The 9,081-nt window shown below is 43.0% G+C and overlaps 1 protein-coding gene across 2 annotated transcripts in view; it reads right to left on the minus strand.

Moving 5' to 3' along the window:
- Window positions 1-8,798, minus strand: part of LOC124607393 (BTB/POZ domain-containing protein 1-like) — a 461,534-nt gene extending 452,736 nt beyond the window's left edge. The window contains exon 1 of one of the 2 annotated variants that reach the window (XM_047139712.1): window positions 8,739-8,798. The gene's annotated coding sequence lies outside the window, so the exon portion shown is untranslated. The remainder of the gene's footprint in view (window positions 1-8,738) is intronic. The other variant, XM_047139713.1, reaches the window with a different exon arrangement.
- Between the last annotated feature and the right edge of the window lie 283 nt (window positions 8,799-9,081).

Genomic DNA, 9,081 nt, shown 5'->3' on the forward strand with positions numbered 1-9,081 from the left:
CAGCATTGGTCGTATTTTTTGTTTTATTAACCGCAAAATCGATTTTCGGTCACTTAGTGACCATCCTCAGTTCTGTAATATACAATTTTAATGGTGTCAACAAGCTTAGAGCGATCACATAAACTGATTTTCCTTCATTTTTCGGGAACTAAATGATTAATCGTACACACTCATCGTCCGTGACCTACACACGAGTACTATGTCTTCCTATAGTGAGTACTTCAAAATAAGCAAAGCGTATTGGAGGCCTTTGTAACTGGAAGATAACGACTCAATCTGTCGTAATAAATATTATCTGGAAGTGAAGATTACTCAAGCTGTGTTTACTTTAAACGTATTGGCGAACAGCAAACAATACCGAAGTTATCTAACTCTCGTCTCATAAACATATAACCATATAAATCGTAAATTAAACCTACCATATAATCTCTTTATTACATTTACTGTCAATAATTTCACCACATCGTCTCTTTTTGATTTGAAAACTAGAATTACAGTTTTGCACCTGCTACAACTAACTTTTCCTGTTTGACCTATTTCGATTTGCAACCACAGCAGCTGTATTTATTCACCGTTGCTGATACTAATAACTAGTTATGTATGAACATTAGAAGTGCGTGCAACACTATAGTTTCGGTTGTACCACAAAATGTAAGCAAACAGCGTAATACGAAAGTCACGTAACAATCCCAGTCCGATGCTGAAAGCATGCGTGGTACGGTATGCTCAATCCATAGACGTTCTGCTCTACGTGTTTTTCTTATAGCGGTGTCCAATTTTCGTATCGTGACCTTCGAGTATAAATTGCTGGTTTTTTAATGCCTGCAGCTGTCTTTTTCCTGTCAACACTATTATGACACCAGATTAGTCCATGACGGAGATTATTGTTACATATATCTTTTTAGGTTTCATTACTGAGGCATTAATGAGACAAGCTACTGACCTTGGAAGCAGCTGATTCCTCTATTAATTAAAAGAGACTTTAACATAGCTATGCCGTTAAAAAGTATCTTCTTCGCGTCGGTCCCGGCGGACGTTCGACTCCTCCCTCGGGCATGGGTGTGAATATATTTGTCCTTAGGATAATTTAGGTTAAGTAGTGTGTAAGCTTAAGGACTGATGACCTTAGCAGTTAAGTCCCATAAGATTTCACACACATTTGAGCATTTTTCTTCGCGTCCCGACAATATTTTAGCCATAGGCTTGTTCACACTGCTATTCTGCTATCCTTCTTTTTAAATTGTCGTAACTGGGTTTCCACAGATGAAGAAATGTGTTAGAAATCTACATCTTCCCCTGTAGGTAGTAGAAAAGCAGAAGGCTTCGTTTACTCCGGTCCTCACTTCATCTGGTTTTGTGTGTTTGACATCACGTTACACCGAGTTGTCAGTGGCGGCTTTAGTTTGTATCTAACTTATTCTACACGCTGTCACTGCAAAGTGTCACGCATGATAGCAGTGGAAGGTTTAAGCTCAGCTGAAGCAAAACGCTTGTTGCTCGTATTCGCCTTTGTAGTAGTCGAGAAGAAACTTGCATGTCGCCCAAGATTAACACAGAAGACGGTGGAAAGTCACCTGAAATAACTTTCTGGGTCGAAGGTAGTTTGACATGTGTTTAATTCGACAAGACGTTTTCGGTCTGATAGACAGAATACTGACCTTGAGAGCAATAAATAGTATCTGCTCATTCGTGATCTGCTGCAACTCGTTTCGGATCCGTCGACTCAACAAGGCAAGTTACTGACAAGCGGTAAGTCTAAACATTTCTCGTCAACCTGCCTGTGCAGCCGAGATCGCTAAAAGCGTCCTCCCTTGCGACGTGGAAACGTTGGTGGACGAGGAGCTGGTGAAGTCACGGCGTGGGTTTCCACGTTCCATTACAATGCGAAGGGTGAAAGTAAGATCTGCCGCGTCGGATTTTTGTCTCGTGGAAATGATTGTGGCCAATGAGATGCAACATCGGGTTTGGTCGCCAAAAGCATAACTTAGCAGAACTTTTATTACGCCATACTGAGCCAAACTCCGTATTTGGTTGTTTTTATACACTTTGTAGTGTGCGTGCTACGGATATAAGCCGTTCTAGGTATGATTTATTATAATAAAATGACAGAAAATCACATACAGTAGTCAAAAGGCTTATGAATTAATTCAATATAAGGAAACATCTAAATCTGCGCGACTACCTTGTAATTCACAATTAAGTGCTTTGCAAATGGTAGGCCGATGGTTAGATGGATAGGTGAATAGACAAGCAGACTTAAGAATCCGTGTAAATATTATAAAACATACACAGGGTGAGATACTCCGACTCTTCTGCGCATGTCCAGAAAGATTCAGTCTAGAGACTGATGCCTGAGGTAGTGCATTTCTTTCCTTTTGTTCCATCATACTTATTCAAGTTGAAATTTGTTTCGTGGTGCTCTTCTATGAAGGTCACATGTTTACGACTTGATTGTTGAGATCAAGAAGAGAATGGAGCAGCCGCACCAACTAGGTGAACAGACGCTGACCACTACCAGAAGCACTTTATGCCGCAGAAACTACAGTGATTTATGGTCATACGAAGATCAGAGAGATCGAAAAGCAGGAAAGAAAAATTCTGAGGAAAATATATGGACCAGTGTTTCGGGAAGGAATTTGGATGAAGAGGCCAACTAGAGAAATTTACAAGGACACATAAACAATAACAGACACCATTAGAAAGAGAAGGATGAAATTTTATGGACATATCAGCAGGATGAATAAAAGCAGGCTCACACGGCAAATCTATGAGACAGTAAGCAAGAGCAAAAACAAGACGAAGTGGGGCACTGAAACAGAACAAGACATTAAAGAACTGGGGATCACACAATAGAGAACAGTTTAGAAGCATCATAAAGAAACACACATTTAAACAAGAACAGACGGAGAACAGAACGCGAAAAAGATGGTCGGAAGAACGCAAGAGAGAACACAGTGAACGTATGAAGAGAATTTGGGAAGAACGAAGAAAGAAGAAGAAATCATGACTACTCAGGTTCACTCGCTCTCTTAAAAGGGAATAATCGAAAATAATAATAATACAGAATGAGGAACATAAAAGGAAAAACTGCGCATGACTTAATGGACACTGCTGTGCGAGCCGTAGTTACACGAAATCAAACCTAGGTTCATGTAGAACAAAAGTGCATTATAGTTTGTATTCTCGATTTATGTCACGCTAAATGATTTCTACTGCCAATTTATCTCCATGTACACAACGTTCATTGTTTCCTTGGTTTTGTTTTCTTCGTTTGGTTGGGATGCATGATTGATTGTTGATTACCACGTAAATATGGGAAGAAGGGAGGCACTGAAAACACAGTTAGTAGTAAGTAATCGGAAAAGCGTATCCCCAAATAAAGGAAAAGTCTTTATTCTAAAGGAAATGAACTCTGCGTCAGAGTGGAGGGCATTTGACGTGACTCACCAAACTGTGTGGCAGACGAATTATGGGCACCTCCCTGGACGGAACAACGGTTACGGTACTTACGGCGTTCGACTCATGAAGCACGCGTAACTGGTACCGGAAGAGTAGACAGTACTGTCTTGAAGTCGACTGTACACACATGAGATAAACATAAAAAAATAAAAAATTCAGCTGGTAGGAAATTTCCTTTCATCGGAATAAACAAATGGGTTCGCAGCCGACTCCACGAAAAGAACACAGCGTTACAAAACAGATACCGGAAATCACGCAACACAGATAAAAAAATAATTTGTTCGCCAGATTAGCTCATACATATTACCGACAACACATTTAATCGCAGTGGAATAATTCGTCGTATTTTCTTGACGTTTCAGAGCGTGAGTAAAACGAGAAAGTAGACAGTGCGACACCGTTCTTGTAGCCAGTATGCTGTTCTTTAGTAAACGTTTTATTGCGACGACAACTCTCAGCTTCTTTACGACATAAAAGACTATTTAGACGTTTTCTGTGCCAGCTCTGAAGTTAATGTACCTAACAGTTATTAGAGAGAGCAGTGGTAACATACTTTCTAGAGCAGAATGTAAGCAAGACATACACGATATATATACAAAAAAAAAAAAAAAAAAAAAAAAAAAAAAAAAAAAAAGAAAACGTGCATGATCGTCGAACCCTTGTGGCACGGATACGCCAAACTGCGAGAACATGGGCAGTACATGCAAGAGGGAGTATCACCCACGTTTCAGTCGACAAAATGACGCTGTTGTTTGTTTAACCAAACGTAGCAAGTTGGTGCAAACGCTGTCACATAAGACGTGTGGTGCAGGGTTAGTCTGTTCTCCATGTCGAGTCATTTTGATTTATGTTTTTCGTCATAGGAAGAATAAATTCATAAACAAACTAATCCCAGGTCGCGCAATGGACACGGCACTGCAGTCGCATCTAGGAATGGCGTACAAATCTCCATCTGAAGATCAAGATTTAGGATTTCAATGTTTTAACGATATCTGTCTTTTAACGATATCTGCCTTTGAGAAGGGCACAGTTGATTTCCTCTCTCGTCCTTGTCCTATTGTAATTCATGATACATCACTAATGGCGTCATCCTCGACGGGACGTTAAATCCTTACCTTTCTTCCTTTTGCTAGCAAATTCCGGTTCCGTCTTACTGGTACAAATGAGGTACTCAATAACGTTGACATCGTCCTTCCTTCAAAAAATGCGAATTAATTTGTGAGTGATCAACGCAAACAGCGGCGAGCGTTAAGACAACGTCCAAATCACCACGCAGGACAGCAAGTAACAGGAATAACTTAATCTAGAAAGGAATATAAATTCCTAGCTACTAGTTCAGCTTTTTCTACCCATCAACATGTTTCTGTTTTAGTTATAGTTTAGTACTATCGGTGATATAATTTATACCGAACATTTCAACGGAACATGGATAGGAGTGCTATGGATGCTGAACGGTAGTGATGCTCTTATGAGACTATTCTATCAGATATATTTTATACGGTCAATGCACAGACCAAAAAGAAAATGGATATCTGAAGTAGAATTTATTCGCAGCAGACTTAACGAAATAATGATTGTGTAATGTCTTGGAAGGAGGAACGTCATTAATGGCAAATGAATGAAGGTTTTGTGCTGGGAATAATACTCAAGATGAAATAAATGAACGCTGTCTCTTTGAAAGTACTTCAGCTCTATTCTCTATAAATTAGATTCCACGAGCAGTCCCTTATGACAGTTCATCTGCACATTGCAAGTAAAAGAAATAATATGGTGCATCTTAAGCTGAAAATGAAAAAGTAATTGTAAAATAGCTAAAATAACTGCGCAAATAGTGCATGAAACAAACTCGGCTCCTACTGCTTCTCTAGAGGATGAAAGTGAAACCGTGACCGCATAAAGCACAATGAAAAGATTACGCGAAACTCATCCAGCAACAGCCATCGAAAGTAACACATGGTGTCAGTTTCTATCAAGGGACACGATGCTGCTCAAAGCTATCAACACATTAACACTGGAACCGCTTTCAGAACGTTCGTTTTCAAAATCATTTTATGTGAATACGTAGGTAGCACGCTGGACATAACTTCATATAGGTCCCTACACCTATCAGAAATATCTTTCCCGTTTTTGTTGACGTACTCTTTTTGCTCAGATATTTGTTTACATACGGACATAGACGAATTCAAAACCGTATTTTAAGCATGCAAGAACTGACTAAATGCGATTCTGAAAAACGGGGCCTTAATTCCACAGAAAATGATGGATTCTAAAACGAAACGCTTAGTATCAACTAATAATAATTAGAAGATCCAACACACTCTCTTCTCGATGTGTGCCCCTATGTTCGCTGACTTTGAAGTGATTGCTTTAAGTAGCAGGTCATACATGGTAATCATCCGAGACATAAGTGATGCCCAAAACGTGTAAATTGTAAATAATTGAGCGAAATGCTGCACATCAGTATTTTTAATAATTGCTGGTTTGAGTGATCCTCTTACTTAGAAACGATTAGTAATTTATGACCGAAAGATAAAGTGTCTGAAAATCTCTCTGTAATCGCGGCCAAAATTCGAAGCTCCGGACTATTCAAACAACTGAAAACACACGCAAAGCAAGAAAGCTTGCGTAGCTTATGAAGTTTGTTGCCAAAAGGGAACCGTCAAAAAGAGACTCGCACGATTTTGACTATTGTGCCACTCTGAAATAGCCTTAACAGCTCACTATGAAGTATGTCAGTGCATGTTAGCTCCTCTTGAGAGGACATCGTACACGTGTGAACGGTCGAAAATGAACAAATTTAATAACAGTGCACGTCGAAAACAACGTCATTCGGAATAATATGGTCACTAAAGAATTCTTTTTTCCATTGTAGCTACAGTGGCTATTTATGGCAAAACGAGTGAAATAAAAGATAAACGTAATAATAAATTCCGCCTACAGCTTTTGTAATACTTTTGTTGTGCCCATATACACTATCTCGCTTGCAATCAGGATGAGGATCTACAAGCCGGCCGGAGTGGCCGATCGGTTCTAGGCGCTACAGTCTGGTACCGCGCGATCGCTGCGGACGCAGGTTCGAATCCTGTCTCGGGCATGGATGTGTATGATGTCCTTAGGTTAATTGGGTTTAAGGAGTTCTAAGTTCTAGGGGACTGATGACCACAGCAGTTAAGTCCCATAGTCCTCAGAGCCATTTGAACCATTTTTGAGGATCTACAAGAATTACTAAACAGTGTTGCCCAAGAGAATATAACCTTGACCTTACGTTTAAACGAGATGTCCAGCCATCTCACGTCCATGGAACTATTGTATTCGTTAATGGTAAGATCGAAGGAATTGTGCCGTATAAGTATTTGGGGTGTCAAATCAACGATAACTGCGAGTTCTCTCAAGAAATTCTCGGAAGAAATGAACAGTCCAGAAGTTCTTTCCAGAGGAATGAAAAAAGTTCTGGCTATTCGTGACACAAGCGTTACACTTTGCAGTCAGCTACTTCGATTCTACGTATTTAGTATTCTACTCTGTGCAACTGAGTTGTTGACACCTATCATAGTTGTAGATAAGAGCTTGATTTTTCCACGTGACACCACATTGGAACACTTACGTAGCGATTATACTGAAATGATGATGAAAGCAACACAACATTCAGTTACCGAGCGGAGAAAATCACCGAGCCGTCCGGGAATCGAACCCGGGCACGCTGCATGCCAGTCAGACGAGCTGGCCACTCAACTAAGGAAGCGGAAACATTAAAAATACCACGTACAGATTAAGTCACAAATGTATCACTGTTGCAGCGTGTGAACGCAGATTTAGAAATTTTCATTACCACCAAAAGAAGATAACGCGAATACTTTGGCCACATAATGCGCAACAACAAGTACCACCTGTTCCAACAAATACTTGAAGGAAAGATTTGTGGCAGATGTGGTCCACGACGTGAAAGATTATCCTGGCTAAAGAACTTAAGTCAGTGGATGGACTGAGCACAGAATCGGCGTTCAGAAAACCCATGGACAAACAGTAGGTCTCGCTGCTGATCATGAAGAATGGTGCACTTAATGAAGAAGAAGTACTTTCGATTCCAAGAAAACGGGGCTTTTGTAGGTATGTATTACCTGTACAGTAATTATTGTGTTCTTTTGTACTTAGAATAAAACTTATCACAAATATTGGCATTAGGGAGTGGTTTCGCTCATAGTAAAACCTGTACACTTCGCCGTAGTTAGGAAAGGGTGCTGGCGCCGCTACAGGGGCTTGCTAAGAGGGGGCTAACTGTATCAATAAAAGTGGTTGCAACTGCAAATCGTAGCCACGACAGCATAGAGTTGTTATGTTAAAATTCAGATCTAAGGTCAGTTCTAAGTTAGCTAGATAACGCATGGTAATGTATGTACTACAGGTAGGAACTTTTTTTATTTATGATGTCACCACACCAGAAATGCATATCTGTGGATGTTACTGCGGTCAGAGACAAAAGGAAACAACAAAATTGATATATTTGCGTTTTTGAAGTGTTCACATTCCCATGAAGGGTTCTTACATGCCAAGAAGACCTGATGATGAAGCTATTGCTTTCAAATGTACACGGGAACAATAAAAATGGTACAAAGGCAGTAGACGGAATTCCTCATTAATTTGTCGTCAGAGAAACTGCCACAGACACTCGCTGTAATAGCATCCAAAGTCGACACTGCGAACCGTTCGTACAGCAACTGAAGCCACACGCGAAGCGAGGAAGTGTACGCAACATGCGGAGATCGTCACCGAAAGGGAATGGGTGTCAGAACTACTGTGTAAACGCGTCCAAAGTACAGAGCCTACGAGTGTTGCGAGGCTGGAATTAAACGTGGGAGCACAATCGAAAGGGAAAACGCGACGGGGTGCGTGCGGCAACGGTTGCGACAGTTCCGGCGGAGCGCGCCGTTCGCAGCCGGCGGCGTGTACTGTGTGTGCGCTGTGCCGCGTGCCGGCGCCGTGTCGGCCACTTTGCGGAGACGCCAGGCGCCGCTGCTCGCCGGCGCTGTCCGGGCCAGGCCGCCAGCTGAGCGGAAGGCGTGGCCGCCCGCATTGTGTGCTAATGCCGGCCGCGCACCGCGCAGGACCTATGCCCGCCTGCCGCGTCCGCTGCCGTCGCGTGCGGTAGCCGGACTGTCGTGCCGAACCTCACCGATAAAACTCTTCGAGTGTGGAATAGAGCTCTGCAGACGAGGTGGAGCGGCAGCGCAGCTCCCAGTGCGGCGCCCCGGCCAGCTGCGAGCGGCGAACAGCGCACGTACCTGTAGCGGCTGGCGGGAGCTGCGCCGGAGCGACCGTCGGGCTGCGGCGCCGCGGCTCGAGTGCGGCGGAGGCGCCGGACACGCAGCCCCCACCACCGCCGCCGCCGCCTCCACCTCCACCTCCGACGCTGGCGCCGCCGCCGGGGGTGGGACGCCACGCGACGCCGCGACGCCGTAATCGATACTCGGGCGACCCCTCGCCGCGGCGGTCAGCGTACCGGAAGGGCTGCGAGCCACTGTTTACGTCGGCGGCGAGGCAGCAACGGCTGCCCGCGCGCTCGCGGGTCCTATTGCCTCTCCGTTAAGTAGGTCAAGCGATCTGTCGGGCTTCCTCGCAGGTGCA

Source organism: Schistocerca americana, chromosome 3 (genome assembly GCF_021461395.2).
Source record: "Schistocerca americana isolate TAMUIC-IGC-003095 chromosome 3, iqSchAmer2.1, whole genome shotgun sequence".
In the NCBI taxonomy this organism is placed as follows: Eukaryota; Metazoa; Arthropoda; class Insecta; order Orthoptera; family Acrididae; genus Schistocerca; species Schistocerca americana.